General features: G+C 44.2%; 1 protein-coding gene across 2 annotated transcripts in view; it reads left to right on the forward strand.

The window, feature by feature from the left end:
* LOC126298310 (uncharacterized) overlaps window positions 1-17,987 on the forward strand; it is a 51,787-nt gene that overhangs the window by 12,431 nt on the left and 21,369 nt on the right. The window lies entirely within an intron of this gene.

A 17,987-nucleotide genomic window follows, 5' to 3' on the forward strand; every position in this document is an offset into this window, starting at 1 on the left:
GTGATACCCTCTGCGTTTAGGATTGCAATCGTCAGAGTTGGCTCTGAGAAGGGCCCATTCTTTTTGCTTTTCCGGTGTTGGAAGGATTGGCCGTTGTCTTTTATTGCAACGTTTCCGGGGGACGCCGGCATTATCTGACAGATGATTCTCGGTCTCTTATCTCAGATAGTGCACGCGTGGAGGATCCTTCCTTGTCCCCCACCAAACAATTAAAAGTCAGTCGTGGTTTTGAGGAAATTTATATTTGTCCATGTACTTGTTTTTTCCTTTGGTTCCGACTTCTATCGCTACTCACACACATATATCACTTACATGAAATAGCTATAGCAAAGCAACAGACTCCGTATAATTTCTACTTTCTTATTGTTTCGATTATACACTAACTGGCGTAATTGAAAGGACCTGGGGGTATTCCCTGATCACGATATGCAGCATGTTGCCAAACGTTTTCCAGTGATTGCCATCCCGCACAATCCGAAAATATTCCCTTCAATATAAGACAAATATTCAGAGAATGTAGCATCTCGGATCTCAATAATGTAGGTGGCTGTGTGTCCGATCATCAGTAGTGTTGCATTTTGTTTAGTAATTGGGTATCGTATGCCGTCAGGCCGCATCAGTTCACGAACGTTCAGATAGTATTGAATCGGATTCGGTGCAGTTTGTCGGTCGTAAGGATTTTTTCATTGACAATCAGATACCACCGTGAGAAAATCCGTGAAGGCAAGAACGGCTGGTGAATATTTCACTGCAATACTGTCCAGGTAACCTGTGGTTCCCCTTCTTCCATGGGATTTCCAGGTGCGGCCTCTGTCATGATTGCGTATATTGTCTTCTTGAGGAGCTGTGAGGTGTTTCGATACTGGCGTGCATTAACTAAATTCAAGAAAATGTTTTTGGATGTGGAGGTATGCGGGAGGCATCATCGCGAGGTGTATCGGTGGTGCTAGACTCATTGGTATCATGTTGGTGAAGAGACTGCAAAGAAGGCACGGGCCCTGACTCCGCATTTCTTTTCTCATTTGAGTTGATGAGGAGCGTCGCCCATTTGTGTCACCCGTTGATGATCCCAAGGCCGCCCCGTGAGTGAGGCAGGATGAGTGCCGCGAACTGTGCTTTAAAGATGTTGTCACGGAGAAGAAACCAGCTGAATGCCCGCTGAATATCAGCCGCCAAAGCCTCAGGGAGCGGAAGTACGTGGGCCATGTAGTGCATTTCGCTTACGACAAATACATGAATTGTTTGCGTCTTTTGCAGGAGGTTCATGCGTCTATCGCAGTGAAAATTCAGTGTGGCCTTGGTGCGGCTGACGAGGTCCATCCAGTTGTTAGTTCGGTGTAGATGACCAGAGAGTGGTGCGAGGTCTGTTGCTCGGCCCATGTCACTTCACGAAGGGAATCACCGGGCCCGACATTCGTTTAATAATTTTGGAGATTGGCGTGTTCAAAAGACAGACACGCCCATTTTACAGTTTTATTACTAGTATAGATTTCCACTCGATAATGTTTCATGGAATAATTTTCTGGCATAACTCATCAGTTAGAAAGAAAGTATTGATTCCACAAAAGCCAACAGTAAGAATAACGCGTGGTGTTCACGTTTGGTCGCCATGTAGGTACCTCCTCAAGGAGTTAGGCATTTTAACTGCATCATCACAATATATGCCAACGGCCTTGCTGCAGTGTTAACACTGGTTGCCGTCAGATCCCCGAAGTTAAGTGTTGCCGGGCTTGGCTAGTACTTGGATGGATCACCGTCTGGGCCTGCCAAGCGGTGCTGGCAAGAAGGGTGCACTAAACCCTTGTGAGACCAACAGAGGAGCTCTATGACTGAGAAGTAGCGGCTCCGATTACGAAGACAGACAACGGCCGGGAGAGCAGTGTGCCAACCACATTCCCGTCTATATCCACATCCAGTGCCGTCAATCAGCAGAGGGTGACATTGCGGTCGGTCGGTGCCGTCGGGGCTTCTGAGGCTGAGATAGCGAGAATCACTATATTCGCTACTAACATTCGTCAACAATAAGCCATTATACACTCCTGGAAATTGAAATAAGAACACCGTGAATTCATTGTCCCAGGAAGGGGAAACTTTATTGACACATTCCTGGGGTCAGATACATCACATGATCACAATGACAGAACCACAGGCACATAGACACAGGCAACAGAGCATGCACAATGTCGGCACTAGTACAGTGTATATCCACCTTTCGCAGCAATGCAGGCTGCTATTCTCCCATGGAGACGATCGTAGAGATGCTGGATGTAGTCCTGTGGAACGGCTTGCCATGCCATTTCCACCTGGCGCCTCAGTTGGACCAGCGTTCGTGCTGGACGTGCAGACCGCGTGAGACGACGCTTCATCCAGTCCCAAACATGCTCAATGGGGGACAGATCCGGAGATCTTGCTGGCCAGGGTAGTTGACTTACACCTTCTAGAGCACGTTGGGTGGCACGGGATACATGCGGACGTGCATTGTCCTGTTGGAACAGCAAGTTCCCTTGCCGGTCTAGGAATGGTAGAACGATGGGTTCAATGACGGTTTGGATGTACCGTGCACTATTCAGTGTCCCCTGACAATCACCAGAGGTGTACGGCCAGTGTAGGAGATCGCTCCCCACACTATGATGCCGGGTGTTGGCCCTGTGTGCCTCGGTCGTATGCAGTCCTGATTGTGGCGCTCACCTGCACGGCGCCAAACACGCATACGACCATCATTGGCACCAAGGCAGAAGCGACTCTCATCGCTGAAGACGACACGTCTCCATTCGTCCCTCCATTCACGCCTGTCGCGACACCACTGGAGGCGGGCTGCACGATGTTGGGGCGTGATCGGAAGACGGCCTAACGGTGTGCGGGACCGTAGCCCAGCTTCATGGAGACGGTTGCGAATGGTCCTCGCCGATACCCCAGGAGCAACAGTGTCCCTAATTTGCTGGGAAGTGGCGGTGCGGTCCCCTACGGTCTTGGCGTGCATCCGTGCGTCGCTGCGGTCCGGTCCCAGGTCGACGGGCACGTACACCTTCCGCCGACCACTGGCGACAACATCGATGTGCTGTGGAGACCTCACGCCCCACGTGTTGAGCAATTCGGCGGTACGTCCAACCGGCCTCCCACATGCCCACTATACGCTCTCGCTCAAAGTCCGTCAACTGCACATACGGTTCACGTCCACGCTGTCGCGGCATGCTACCAGTGTTAGACCGCGATGGAGCTCCGTATGCCACGGTAAACTGGCTGACACTGACGGCGGCGGTGCACAAATGCTGCGCAGCTAGCGCCATTCGACGGCCAACACCGCGGTTCCTGGTGTGTCCGCTGTGCCGTGCGTGTGATCATTGCTTGTACAGCCCTCTCGCAGTGTCTGGAGCAAGTATAGTGGGTCTGACACACCGGTGTCAATGTGTTCTTTTTTCCATTTCCAGGAGTGTAATTTAAGAAGAATAGTGAAGTCCATAGCTAGAAACTAGAGGGAAGAATGACTTTTAATACCCATTATTGAAAACTGCTAGTGGTTCAGGAAGGAGTGTAATATGGAGCAACAAAATGTTTTGGTCAGTTGGTCAATAACACAAAATATCTGAAAAGTAGCAAAACAAATTTTAAATCTAGCCTAAAATAATTTTTCCTGGGTAGCTCCTTCTATTCGATGGACGAATATCTATTGAAAAACTGGTAGCATGTGAAAAAGAAACCTCCTCTTTAAGTAAAGTTACATGAATAAAACCAAAAAGTAACATGTTAGTTAATGTTAACACTAATCATGTATACATCTCCAGCAAACTGACTCGTTTCACATCATTTCGATAAAAGAATCCTTCAAATTATGTATGGAATATCTAACTAACTAACTAACTACTAACCATCGTTGCTATGACATTTTGATTGCCGATCCCTTTCTGCATACTAAGTATAGGAAAAACCGAGCAGTTAAAACCGATGCCGGTATGTTTAGTTCTGAATAACCAGTACATTTCGGTACTTGTTTGGTGTCGGTTATAAGTGTTTCTTTCCATTTGTACTAATAACTGGATAAAAATATAACCATATCAATTTGTGATGGCAGAAGTTCTAAAACTTGTTGTTTTTAAATAAATTTTTTTTACAAATCGAGTAATGTCTGTTCCTAAAATTTCTATTGCTTTGAAATATTACATTATTATAGATACTCGGAAAAAGCGATCAGTACTATTTTAATAACATCGCCTACAGTTAGAGCCTATCAACAAGCACATGATATAAGAATCGGTACAGCACAGCAAAGACAATGTTGTATCTGTTGCGGCGTGGCTTGGCATATTAGGAAGTGTGCGTGTACATGCAGTGTGCAAGACTTATCCTTCTCTGGTTTATATGGTAGTTCCTCACAGTCATCATCGGGCTTCAGTTATGTTGCAGAATGGTACTGTCCCTCATTTGAAAATATTTAATAAAGTGTGGTAATAGGGAAGTGCAATTCCGCATTTGCTTCAAAAGATTAAAAATGTCAGGAGGCATGACAAACTTGCAACATCATATAAGGAGAAAACATCGACGATGTTCCTTGGAGGAGCAGGTAAATTTGATTGATATACCTATAGCTTTATTGAACTGCTATAAACTTGGATAATAACTGAACCCTTAATTTTGTGATTGCTTCAGGGTGAAAAATTTATACTATCCAAAAGCTACGATGCAGGAAGTCATCAACATGTGACTTTTCTCTCTCGCCTTCGCCGCTCCCGTCTCCTTCCCCTTCGCAGTCTTTGCTGGATAAAATAAGATCGATTTCTGCAGAAACCTGAACCTCTTATCGATCGTGATCTTCTACTCCTTTACATTCATTAGAATTTTCCAGTCTTTTTTCGAAGTCTACGTCTATTACCGGAAGTTATACCAATAAAAAAACCGAAAATCGGTTATCTCAGAAACCGGTTATTTTGAGCGATTTTGACAGACACGTTAAACTGCAGACGAAAAGAACCGGTGTAACCGAAAACCGGTTCTTTCAGAAATAGCTCCGTCCATACTGCACTCTGACACAGCCGCTAAGGTTAGGCCTGTTTCTAGCAACAAGATATAAAATATTCCCACTGCGTGTGGGTTGTCGAACTAGTTGCTCAAGACAATTTCCGGAGAAAGCGATTATATCTACTTCACAAGACTGTCTGTCTGTAACACGTGCAACGAATCCAGAGACTCTACAGTCGGCACCTTCAACTGTTGTCTCGATTGTGATACGCTGGGCTTCGAGCACCACGGCCTCTTTTTCTCTTGCGATTCCCGGTTCATCACAGAAACATGGTTTGGCACTTCCATCTTCGGCATTCAGACGTGTCTGGCCACAGTGGAGGCGTCTGTGCCACCTAACCGCTGTATTATACAATAGTGGAAATGAGTATAACGGCAGGGTTCCTAAGGAAGTAACAGTACAATGTCTGAAGCATTCATGTATAGAATTTATTATGAAAGCAGTAGATAAATATAAGATCTAAAAAATCATGACGAAGTTACATAATTTCTTTCATAACACGACTAAAAAAATAAGACATTTGCATTTCCTGGGTGGAAATCGCTATAAAGATTCTCGCTATGCAGGAGAAGTTATTGCATTGTAAGTGCTTTCTCCAATCCCTGTTCTTGCTAACTATATCAAAGATTCTCTTCGGCATTGATTTTGATACGGTTTGTAACTCTTGCAGTGGAACTGCCACCTACTCTTCTCGTGCAGCTCTTTTCAGCTCACTTATGGCCTCAAACTGCTTTTCACTGCGATAAACACGCCTTCCAAGTATTCCCCAAAGGTTTCCCACGGGGTTCAAATTCGGCTACGTTCACGGCAGGGCAAGACATCGGTATCTTTATTTTCAAACTACTTTTTGGTTGTAGCAGAAACGTGCACAGATGCATTATCTTGTTGAAACATTAGACTTTCGTTGCCTAGGTCCTCATACATTCCAATCAATTCTGTCTCGAACATCTCAGTGTACATGCTGGAGTCCGTTCTAGTGTTCATCCAAGCAATGCGTGATTTTCCTTTAGCGCGGAAGGTTGCCCAAATCATAACACTCCCACCACCAAAATTTCTGCTCATTCTTCCCTGCTGCTCTGTTATCAGACCATGCAAATAATACTGAAATCCATCCGGCCAATTCCAATTAAACTTCTTCTCATCATTGAAGATGACTTAATTCCATTCTGAAGCCCATAGCATACGTTTTTCAGCAAATTCGAATCTATCTTGTTTAGGTCTCAGTGTTACAGCAGGTTTATACAGTCTTTTCTCGTATGTAAGATGTTTCTCACTCAACGGAATTGGCAGTACGCGTCTGGCAGTTATTGGAAACTGTAAATCAGCAACAAGTTGAGAAGAATAACGGATTGTGGCCCTTGCTTTTCGGAAAAGTAATCGTTTCGATTCCTCAGATAATTTTCTACTTCGCCCATACTTTCCGTTCTGTCCATATCGTGGGCCCAATCTAACGGAATTATCAGTCATGTACTTGAACGGTTCAACTTCTTGGCGGTTTGACGATTAGAGAGCCCCATTTCCTTGTGCGCAGCAGTTTTTGATTTTTCATCACGTGATAACTATTTTCCGCGTGGCTTTGTCACAGTCGTGGTGTTCGTACGCAACAGGCAGTGTACTAATGGTGTCAGTTACCTATCTGCAGTAAAGGTGCGCACGCACACACTCACACACCACAGAGCCGACTGCCTTTATACTGAACTCCACCCGCTACCACCAGAATCATACCACCATAATTTTTTATGTCTTGTTGTATACTGTAATACTGATATCAAATGCGATACCATTTCAGTGAATTTGTTGGTATACTCGATCTCACAGTATTTCTTATACACTGTGCAAAACTATTCCAACCGACATTGTTAATTTTTCTACAAATATCCAAGCATTTATACTGATTTCCACTACTGCATGATGTGTTATTACCATACACCAAGTGAGCACCGATTGTTACAGAGTCGTTCAACTTCAAAACCAAAGTATGAATTATCACACATACCCTACTTTATCAACGAAGTGCGCCATTTTGTTTTGGTTTCTCTAGCGGAATGCTACTGTGCTACGGCGTAGCTATCAAAATTTGTATCAGGATTGCATACATGTACCTGCAAAAAAAGAAAAAAATATAATTACGTGGCTTTATTTTTTCTAGATGTTGATTAAATTTTGATGATCACCCATCCCTCACTGCTTATCGGCCTTGAACACGACGGTACTGCCACTGGTCAGGTGTTCAGTTCGCCTTCCTATGAAATTCTTTCTTCGTCCTGGAATTCAGATATAAGTTGCATAAATACTCTGTAAGATGTTGCGGTGACTTATAGCCATTCCCAGGCGACCTCAACGGCAACGAGTTTTCTCCCAACAGCTTCCACCAAACATCTGGGAACTGATCACGTAGAAAATTCGCAAATATCGTGAATGGCAGTTGACACGACAACCTGCGACGAAACGGTGATTGAATCGCCTTCACTATGAAATAAAAGTTGTTGTCGACCAGCACCGAAATCGGGACTGGGAGGGCAAAATAGCCACCCTCCGAATTTATGATAACAGAGCATGGAGCATCACCAAACAGTTTCTGTGGAACAAACATAGCATTTCACCTCTACAAGTCAGGTGTGAGATTGTTTCCGAGCCGCAAGCCAAGGCAAATGCATTGGCAGACTCGTTCGCGGAAAATTTCATGCCTATTGACGACGTAGCTGATGACAACAACATAAGATTAGTGGAAGATTGTTTACCAGTTTTCCTGGGAAATTTGGACGACGTCATTGACGCCGTAACTGAGGAAGACGTGCAGGTACCACTTTCCCATCTCAACCCCCGTAAAGTACGCGATGTTGATCAGATCGAAAACACCATCCTCCTCCAAATGCCGCCAAATGCCGCAAGGCGCAGTCCATTTCTGACCGGTATCTTCAGTAACGTCTTACACAATGGCAGCTTCCCATCTGCGTGGAAACACGCGGAGGTTGTTGCCATTCCTAAACCTGATAAGGATAAAAGACTCACGCACAATTACAGGCCGATAAGCCTACTGCCAGCCGTTCCTAAGGTTTGTGAAAGGCCTTACGCCAAACGGCTGTGCAGGCACGTAAAGGTTGAGCGCCTCCTGCCGGAAGTGTAGTCCGGTTTCCGGAGGGGGCACTCAACCCAACGACAGTCCTTGCGGTGAGTGAGCAGCCAATGGGAGCGCTGAACCGTAGAAAGTACCTTGGGGCGGTACTCCTCGACATGCCCAAGGCGTACAGCAGCTGTGTGATAACGGCCTCGTGTACAAGCTTCTTGTACTGAGAGTATCGGTGTCACACATACGCCTGCTCAGAGTGACCGCACTTTCCACGTTCGAGCAGAGGGTTTCACATCCAGACCAAGACGAATCCGGGAGGGAGTGCCGCAAGAGTCGTTCTCGGTCCTCTACTGAACACTCTATATACGTCTGACATGGCGAAAACTCCCAGAGTCGAGCTTGCGCTTTACGCAAACGGCACTGAGCTCTTTGTGCGCAGTCTCAGCGCGCACATAACTAGGCGTTGTCTGCAAGATGCATGCGACAATCTTGGATCTTGGGAGGAAGCCAAATGACGACTCAAGAAGAATGCGGCAAATATCCAGTCCCTGGTAATCACGAGGAAGAAGCTTCCTACATATTTACTACTGTTTCGTGTCATGGGAGGCCCCATCTCATCGTCACGAATCGGGAAATACCTTGACGTCACACTAGATCGGCACATGACCTGGGGACCTCACGTCCGCGAAGTAAGAGGAAAAGCATTGTGTCGCCTACGCACGCTTTGCCCAATCATAAACACAACAACGACGCTATCCACACAGTGTGGATTAACGCTATATCTGGTACTTATTAGGCCCAATTATAGAGAAGGCTTATGTGGTATGGGGCGATGCTACGAACGTCCACACTGAAAAACTACAGGAAGTGCAGCACAAAGCTCTACGCTTTGCTCTCCACCTTCCCAGACGCTTCCCCACTAGGAAGCTTCATGAGCAGGGTGGCGTTCCAACGTTAAAGGACCGTATCAAACAGACCGCCCCCCACTTCTAGGAAGAAACGCAGTGGTCTGAAAATCCTATTAGCCAGTCTGGGTAACCAGATACATTAGCGTCCGACCACAAGCTGGCCGGACCTATTGCGTGGCCGGCCGCCGTGGTCTCACGGTTCTAGGCGCGCAGTCCGGAACCGTGCGACTGCTACGGTCGCAGGTTCGAATCCTGCCTCGGGTATGGATGTGTGTGATGTCCTTAGGTTAGTTAGGTTTAAGTAGTTCTACGTTCTAGGGGACTAATGACCACAGCAGTTGAGTCCCATAGTGCTCAGAGCCATTTTTTTGAACCTATTGCGTGAATAAAGCGCGCAATAAGAGAAATAGGTTAATCACACAAGAATGACACCTTGAGCAGACACACCAAAAAGAGAAGAATTAAAAAGCCAAACGAATAAAGCAGTTAAGTAGGCGAGGAACTACCAGTGCCAGAACTACAAAGAAACGAGATCAAGACATATCCTAAAGTCGAGTGAGTGAGTGAGTGAATGCCGTGATTTAGTTTCACTATATTAGGACTATTTGTCTTGACCACAATACTTCAGTGACTTTATTACCCCTAACGCGTTTCTGCGTTACTCAGTATTCAAACGTCCTACAATGTAATGGGTATCATGGGAAACATGTAATAATATCCAAAATAGTTTGTACATCATGACAGACGAAAGAAACTGAACACTTACTCAGAAATGTGACACAATGCTTTATAGATTACAACATGCAAAATGAGTCTATCCAATAAAGATAAACAGTATCTGATCAACCTTAATGTCATGGCATGCAAGTGCAAACACACTAGAACGCACTGAATGAAACGCTTAATAAGAGAAGACCATCACATGGGACTTAACGCATGACGGTTATGATGCATCATATTTTGGAGCTACGAAAATAATTTGTATTTCGTGAATAACAAGAGTGTTGATTAAACAATGACCTTGTATCAGCTTTTCTACATAATATAGGTCCATTTTTTTTCTCGATGCTAACTGTATGGAGTTTGGTGCGGATGCTACAAACTAGATGGCGCTGGTGTATAACTATTTATACACTGTCATTGAGTATAGCGTTTTTTAAAATTTCTGCAATTACAGATCATACATAATATTCGTACAAAAGATATTAAGGAATATACAGATATAAATGTGATCAAAATTAATCAGTGTTGCAAACTAAGAACATACAAAGTTAAAATTGTAAAACGTACGCTGGTGCGTGAGGAGAACGTACTGTGGAAGGTCCGTCAGCTGTTGCCTCATACTGAGGACATAAGACCATACAATAGGAACACATATGCCACTGAAATGTGATTATATGTCATAACCTGTTTACAACACCATAAAATAACGAAGTTAAAAACAAGAGTAGTCCACTATTCATGAATGTAGAAGGATCTTGCATAATCGTTTTTGTTTACATAACAATAGCATTGGAAAAAATTAAAACAAGAAATAAAAGAGGTCAGCTATTACTTAATAACTGAGTCATCAAAATTTTCAAACTGGAATCACTTTTAAAAATGGTAAACTTAAAAATCGAGGATAAAATGGAGTAATAACCAGTAGCATCTACGCTGAATCTATGTACCCAATATATTTACCAACTTATGTAAATAAATATCCGTTGTCTGTGATGTGCAAAGGGATGCCGTAGAAAAAGCTTTACTTCAGAGCAAGCAGTATCAACGTAAACTCAGTCATTGTTGATATCACAGCCAACAAGAGCTAAATTTGAAAAAAAATTGTAAAAATTCTTTCTCAAATGGTTCAAATGGCTCTGAGCACTATGGGACTTAACATCTCTGGTCATCAGTCCCCTAGAACTTAGAACTACTTAAATCTAACTAACCTAAGGACATCACACACATCCATGCCCGAGGCAGGATTCGAACCTGCGACCGTAGCGGTCATGCGGTTACAGACTGAAGCGCCTAGAACCGCACGGCCACACCGGCCCGCAATTCTTTCTCGTACAATTAATTTTATAAAAATGATTTCTTTGTTGTGTTTTGACAAACTAAGCACCGCAATGATGATTAGCAGTTTTATTAAAACTTTCATGGAAAGCCGTTGCTACAAGTACAAAGTTAGCATTATAAAGTTGTACACTGGCGTTTGAGGAATGACTGTCTTGTTTGAAGTCTGTCAGCTAGTGGCTAGTAATGACATAAAAACAACGTAGTTGGAATACTCATATTAATAAAATGCAAGTTTCAGCTAACGAGACAAAGCACTCGTTGGGCAACACCGCCCCTGCAGGCCGCTTGAATGCGAGCGCGCGACGCCCCGATTGGCCAACTTCAATGCTAAATAACTCGGAAACGGAGCAACGTATCGAATTTCTTTCTTAACATTTATGTCTCAGTACAACCTGCCTGTAACATCCCTACAAGCATTTCACACATTTTCTGACCACCCTGTATACAGCACAGATGCTTATCGTTAGCCCTTAAGTTGACCATTTTTAAACATGATTTCCACCCTGAACAGTTTAATGATGCAGTCCGCTGCTATCGTTATGCGAACAAGAATAATTATGTAAGCTCCTTGTACATTTGCGAATACTTTACTACTCTTGTCTTTAACTTTGTATTTTATGATATTGTGTGGAGGTTATGATATGTAATCAGATTTCAGTGGCTTGTGTGTTCCTATTGTACTGTTCTTATATCGTCAGTTCTAGCCATTACTGAATCTGTATGTCGGGACGGTTGGCTGAACCGTCGTTCTCACGAACAGAACTCCAGTTTCTTACCACTGCATGACCGCACTCGGAAATATTCAGGAGAATTTTCATCGAATTTTATATATTATGTTAGCACATAAGTTCGTGATGTCTTTGTTTTGCATGTTGGTATTCCGTTTGCTATGGGTGTATTTATCGATTGTCATTTTTTATTTGTACTACAGTGTTGCTATCTGAGTTACATATTGTCATTTAGAGTAGTGAGTGGAGCTGTGGAGGTTAGAAAATTGAGTGCCAGTTGGAGAAATCGGAGTATTTCCGACGTATTCTTCTTCTTCACCCGGCCGCTGTGGCCGAGCGGTTCTAGGTGGTGCAGTCCGGAACCGTGCGACTGCTACGGTCGCAGGTTCGAATCCTGCTTCGGGCATGGATGTGTGTCATGTCCTTAGGTTAGTTAGGTTTAAGTAGTTCTAAGTTCTAGGGGACTGATGACCTCAGATGTTAAGTCCCATAGTGCTCAGAGCCTTTGAACCATTTGAACCCTCTTCTTGAGTTTAATAGAGGGGTGACAGCAGCGGAGGCACTCAGAAACATTTGCACCATGTATGGCGATGAAGCCATTGGACAGAGCAGGGCAAGAAAATAGTTTTCTCCTTGTGAGGAGGATTGTGTTGACGTAAGCTACTCCCCACGTTCAGGAAGACTTTCGGGGTGTGAAGAAGATCGTGCAAATGCATTAATCCACAACGATAAGTCATTGTGGATGACGTCAGTGTACTCTAGAACTGACAAATGTGATGAACTGTGATCATTCCACCATCGTGACACGTTTCCATGCAATGAGGAAGGTTAAATAGTCAGTGGCATGGGTATTGCATGCTCTAAGCTAAAATCACAAAAATCAGCGTATGGCCATAGGCTTATGTGCATGTCTGCTTGGTCATTATCAATTGGCTCGTGACAACACCGACCGATCCTATTCCGTTTCGTTATTGGTGTCGAGAAATGGTGTCTTTATGTTAACGTAAGCAAAATAAGGGGAAGGTTGAGTCCAAACAAACCAGCAACTTCCCGTTTAAAGACTTGCGCGCATCCACGCAAGACAATGTCATGTGTCGGGTGGAACAGCGACCGTGTGGAATACTGCGAAATGCTGCCCCGAGGTGTAACCAACATTGCTGACATTTCTTGCCAACAAATGAGACATCTTGCAGACACAATCCAAGAACGACGACCAGGAAGACCGCGTGAAGTGATGCTACTCCACTATAACGCTCGCCCGCGTTCTGCTAGACTGACAAAAAACACTAAAATAGGAATTGGGTTGGGAAATCATTACGCATCCACCTTATTCACCTGAACTTGCGCCTTCAGATTTTCACCTTTTCCGTTGTCTATCGAATACCCTTCAAGGAACTTCCTTTCCGGTTGAAAATGCACTTCGAACATGGCTCAACGAATTCTTCGCCTCAAAAGCACGTGATTTCTACAATCGCGGAATCGAACAGTTACCCAGCGTTCGCAAACTGATGTGAATAGTGAAGGAGGATATATTATTGATGACTAAAGCCTCTATTAGGCGTATGTTATGTTCATTAAACTTATGGAAAAACGCTAGGGACTTATGCACCAACCTAATGCGTTAACCATACAGTACACACGTGTGATATTATCTGTTGTGTCTGCAATTGTGCGAGTTGTATACGAGACAGTCCACAAACACAAAGACGTGTAGTTTACACACTTTTATTTAAAATGTTAGAAGAAGTTAAGCTGGCAAGAGCAATAAAGGGAGGTACACTGAAGCGCCAAAGAAACTAGTGTAGGCACGCGTATTCAAATACAGAGATATGTAAATAGGCAGAATACGGCGCTATGCCTTTATACGATAATAAGTATCTGGCGCAATTGTTAGATCGATTACTGCTGCTACAGTGGTAGTTTATGAAGATATAAGTGGGATTGAACGTGGTAGAACACAGTCTCCGAGGTAGCGATGAAGAATGGGTTTTCCCATACGGCCATTTCACGAGTGTACTATGAATATAAGGAATCCGGTAAAACATCAGATCTCCGACATCTCTGCGGCCGGAAAAAGATCATTCAAGAACGGGATCAATGACGACTGATGACATTCGTTCGACATGATAGAAGTGCAACACTTGCGCAAATTGCTCCAGATTTCAGTGCTGTTCCATCAACAAGTGTCAGCGTGCAAACCATTCAACGAAACATCGTCGATATTGGCTTTCAGAGCCGAAGGCCCAACCGTTACTCTTCATGACTGCACGACACAAAGCTTTAAGGTAAAGACACCAAATTTCGTCTCCGTGCCTAATTCCGTCCCCCTTAGGTTCTCTGTTCTGCCGGCACGACAGTATTCACATTCTCGCAATGTGAATGTTTTAATACTGCTCGTGATAATGGTGTTGCCATAATCTGCTTGCCTCCTCACTCCACTTCAACACTGCAGCCTCTCGATGTGTCGTTCATGTTTTCTTTTAAAACATTTTGTGCACAGGCAATAGAAAATTGGCTATCTGACCATCCTGGCAGGATTGTTGGTTACCTCCAGTTTGCTCAGCTCTTCAATGAAGCCTATGAAAAGGCAGCGATTGTAAAAACTGCTGTGAATGGGTTTAAGAAAATTGGGATTCTGCCTTACAACCCGAATGTGTGTGGCCCAGAAAACTTTTTGGCGATTGGTGACGCCTCCTCAGCTCCTGACCCACCTGAAAAGGATCTACCCTCAACAAACACAGTTATACAGCCGGCCTTTCCAGTCTCTCAACCTTCAAGCAGAACACAGATGACACAATTAACAGCAGTTATCCCAAGAGATATCGTAGGGGTGCCTGTTATCCATTCATCTTCATCTAAGCGACGACGCATTTTTTGTATCAAACATGAACGTTTGTAACCTGTATCTAATATAAATTAATATTGTAACATACCTTTATTATTATTACCTTATTTTTAAACTGTTAAAACCTCTTTTACAAGACGTATTAGTCGGGGACGAAAATAGGACCACTTTTTCATATTTGGTAAAGGTATATTGTTTTTGAAGTTTTTTTCTGTAAAGATAAATCGTTTCTGATATATTTTGAGCTAAATACCATGTGTAGACTTAGTTGTTGGTGTTATATAAATGTTTTGGGAATAACTGATTTAGAGATATGATATTCAGAGCCAAAAACAGACTGGGAGACGAAATTTGGCGCCTTTACCTTACGCCTCGCCTGGCCCGTCAACACCGACGTTGAACTTTTGATGACTGGAAACACGTTGCCTAGTCGGACGAGTCTCGTTTAAAATTGTATCGAGCGGATGGACGTGTACACATATGGAGACAGCCTCATGAATCCATGGACCCTGCATGTCAGCAGGGGACTGTTGGAGCTAGTGGAGGCTCTGTAATGGTGTGGGGCGTGTGCAGTTGGAGTGATATGGGACCCTTGGTACGTCTAGATAAGACTCTGACAGGCGACACGTGCATAAGAATGCTGTCTGATCACGTGCATCCATTCATGTCCATTGTGCATTCCGACGGACGCCAGGACGTCTAGAACTGCTACAGAGTGGCTCCAGGAACACTCTTCTGAGTTTAAGCATTTCCGCTGGCTACCAAACTCCCCAGACATGAACATTATTGAGCATATCTGGGATGCCTTGCAACGTGCTGTTCGGAGGAGATCTCCACTCCCTAGTACTCTTACGGATTTATTGACAGGTGTCAGTTCCGTCTAGCACTACATCAGATATTAGTCGAGTCCATGCCACGTCGTGTTGCGGCACTTCTGCGTGCTTGCGGGGGCCCTGCACGATATTAGGCAGGTATACCAGCTTCTTTGGCTCTTCAGTGTATAATGCATATAGTTTCAAGACAGGACTTACCATATTTTTGTCTGTTAGAATAGATTGGAAAATGCTTGCAAATGGTGGGAACTCGTTGGCTAGGCATTTCACGCGAGATGAGAAATTTCTGTCCATGGGCATGTACAGACTATTGCCCTTCCCACCACTTACTGATTCAGCAGGAAGGGTCAGAACTACTCAGAAGTATTTGGAACTATTCGGCTTACTCAGCAGGGGAGTGAATTGTAAAAGCAGGATTTCCACTCGAGGCAGGATATTGATGATGTGCCATTCGTAGCTGTCGTTGTCGTTCAACACGTTTCATTTAAGACACGTGTGCATCACAGGAAATGTAAGTAAGATACAAAAATATTACTATTAAAAATCTTATATCTTTTACGTGCTGTATACTTGCTGTAACTCATGTATTCTTTTTTGTCATTTATTGTTATTGTTTCAGTTACTGCAAGCAGCTGCAGGGGGAGAGAGAGAGAGAGATAGAGAGAGAGAGATAGAGAGAGAGAGATTGAGAGAGAGAGAGAGAGAGAGAGAGAGAGAGAGAGAGAGAGAGAGAGAGAGAGAGAGAGAGCGAGCAGTGACTGTCGTTTTCTTCGCAAAATGCGGCTGATCATAACAAAATTCGACATGTGCAGCAACCCTCTACAAAAAATGTAATGTTACATGTTTTGTTGTGTCCGCCGGTGTACTCTACAACACATGGAATGAAATGTCGTGTTGCTAGGGCCTCCCGTCGGGTAGACCTGTCACCTGCTGCAAGTCTTTTGAGTTGACAACACCCAATCCCTGAGCGGAGAAAATCTCCGACCAAGAAGGGAACTGAACCCGGGCCCCTTAGTATGAGCTATCGAGGCGGACTCTACAACACATCAAACCCTAGAATGGTTGAAACACAAATGTATTTGTTTACAATCTATGCAGTCTCTCTCTCTCTCTCCCCCTCGTGTGTGTGTGTGTGTGTCACTATTAGTCCGATTAAACTTTCTTGATGGTTCACGTCTGTCACTTGCCGCTAAAGTGCTGCCACATACGCTGCCGGCTACAACTCTGTTACAGACGAGATGCAAACTTGGCAAGTCACATCACTAATGCTGTTGATCAGTAACGCGGGGCAACGTTGGAAGCGGCCTTCGCGAGGTATCACAGAAATAGCTCAAATGTTTCTGAGCACTATGGGACTTAATTACGGGAATGGGGGGGGGGGGGGGGTACTCTATCGACAGCTGATCGTAAGTGACCAGTGAATGAACTGCGGTAGACGACGGGTTTTGTAGCCCTGAATCGTAACCTAAGTGCAAACACGTGATTTGCATTCTATCCGAGAAAACGGCAATCAACAATCTGGAGCAAAACTAAAATCATGACTGCTTCGTTCACGGCGTTTAAGGCTAACTTTACGAGCAAACTCAAGACAGAAAAATTTCATGTTTGTTTGCATAGCCATCTTCCTAAAAAAAAATCTGTTTTAGTGGTAAAAGCAAACTGCAGTTGTCAGTGGTTACCTGAAACTATCCTCACACTGAAACTTCCTGGCAGATTAAAACTGTGTGCCGGACCGAGACTCGAACTCGGGACCTTTGCCTTTCGCGAGCAAGTGCTCTACCAACTGAGCTACCCAAGCACGACTCACGCGCCGTCCTCACTTCTTTACTTCTGCCAGAACCTCGTCTCCTACCTTCCTAACTTTGCAGAAGCTCTCCTGCGAACCTGCAGAACTAGGACTCCTGAATGAAAGGATATTGCGGAGACATGGCTTAGCCACAGCCTGGGGGATGTTTCCACTCTGCAGCGGAGTTTGCGCTGATATGAAACTTCCTGGAAGATTAAAAGTGTGTGCCGGACCGAGACTCGAACTCGGGACCTTCGCAGAAGAGCTTCTGTTAAGTTTGGAACGTAGGAGACGAGGTAATGGCAGAAGTAAAGCTGTGAGGACGGGGCGAGAGTCGTGCTTGGGTAACTCAGTTGGTAGAGCACTTGCCCGCGAAAGGCAAAGGTCCCGAGTTCGAGTCTCGGTCCGGCACACAGTTTTAATCTGCCAGGAAGTTTCATATCAGCGCACACTCCGCTGCAGAGTGAAAATCTCATTCTGGAAATATCCTCACACTGTCTACATGGGGTGCCGCGTTACCAAGCGATGAGCAGTCCTGGTTAGCACTTGGTTGTAGATTATAGGCGACACAACTAGGTTCCAAACGAAAAAGAATGGTAGGAAGAAAAATAAGAGCAAATAAAAAAGTCAATACGATGATAGAAATGATGCAGCAAATTATTAGAAATAAAAAAATGCATTTAAACTAGTTGATTGAATAAAAATTATAATCAAAATCTTTTGATTAGATTTAGAAAAATAA

Source organism: Schistocerca gregaria, chromosome X, assembly GCF_023897955.1.
Source record: "Schistocerca gregaria isolate iqSchGreg1 chromosome X, iqSchGreg1.2, whole genome shotgun sequence".
Lineage (NCBI taxonomy): Eukaryota > Metazoa > Arthropoda > Insecta > Orthoptera > Acrididae > Schistocerca > Schistocerca gregaria.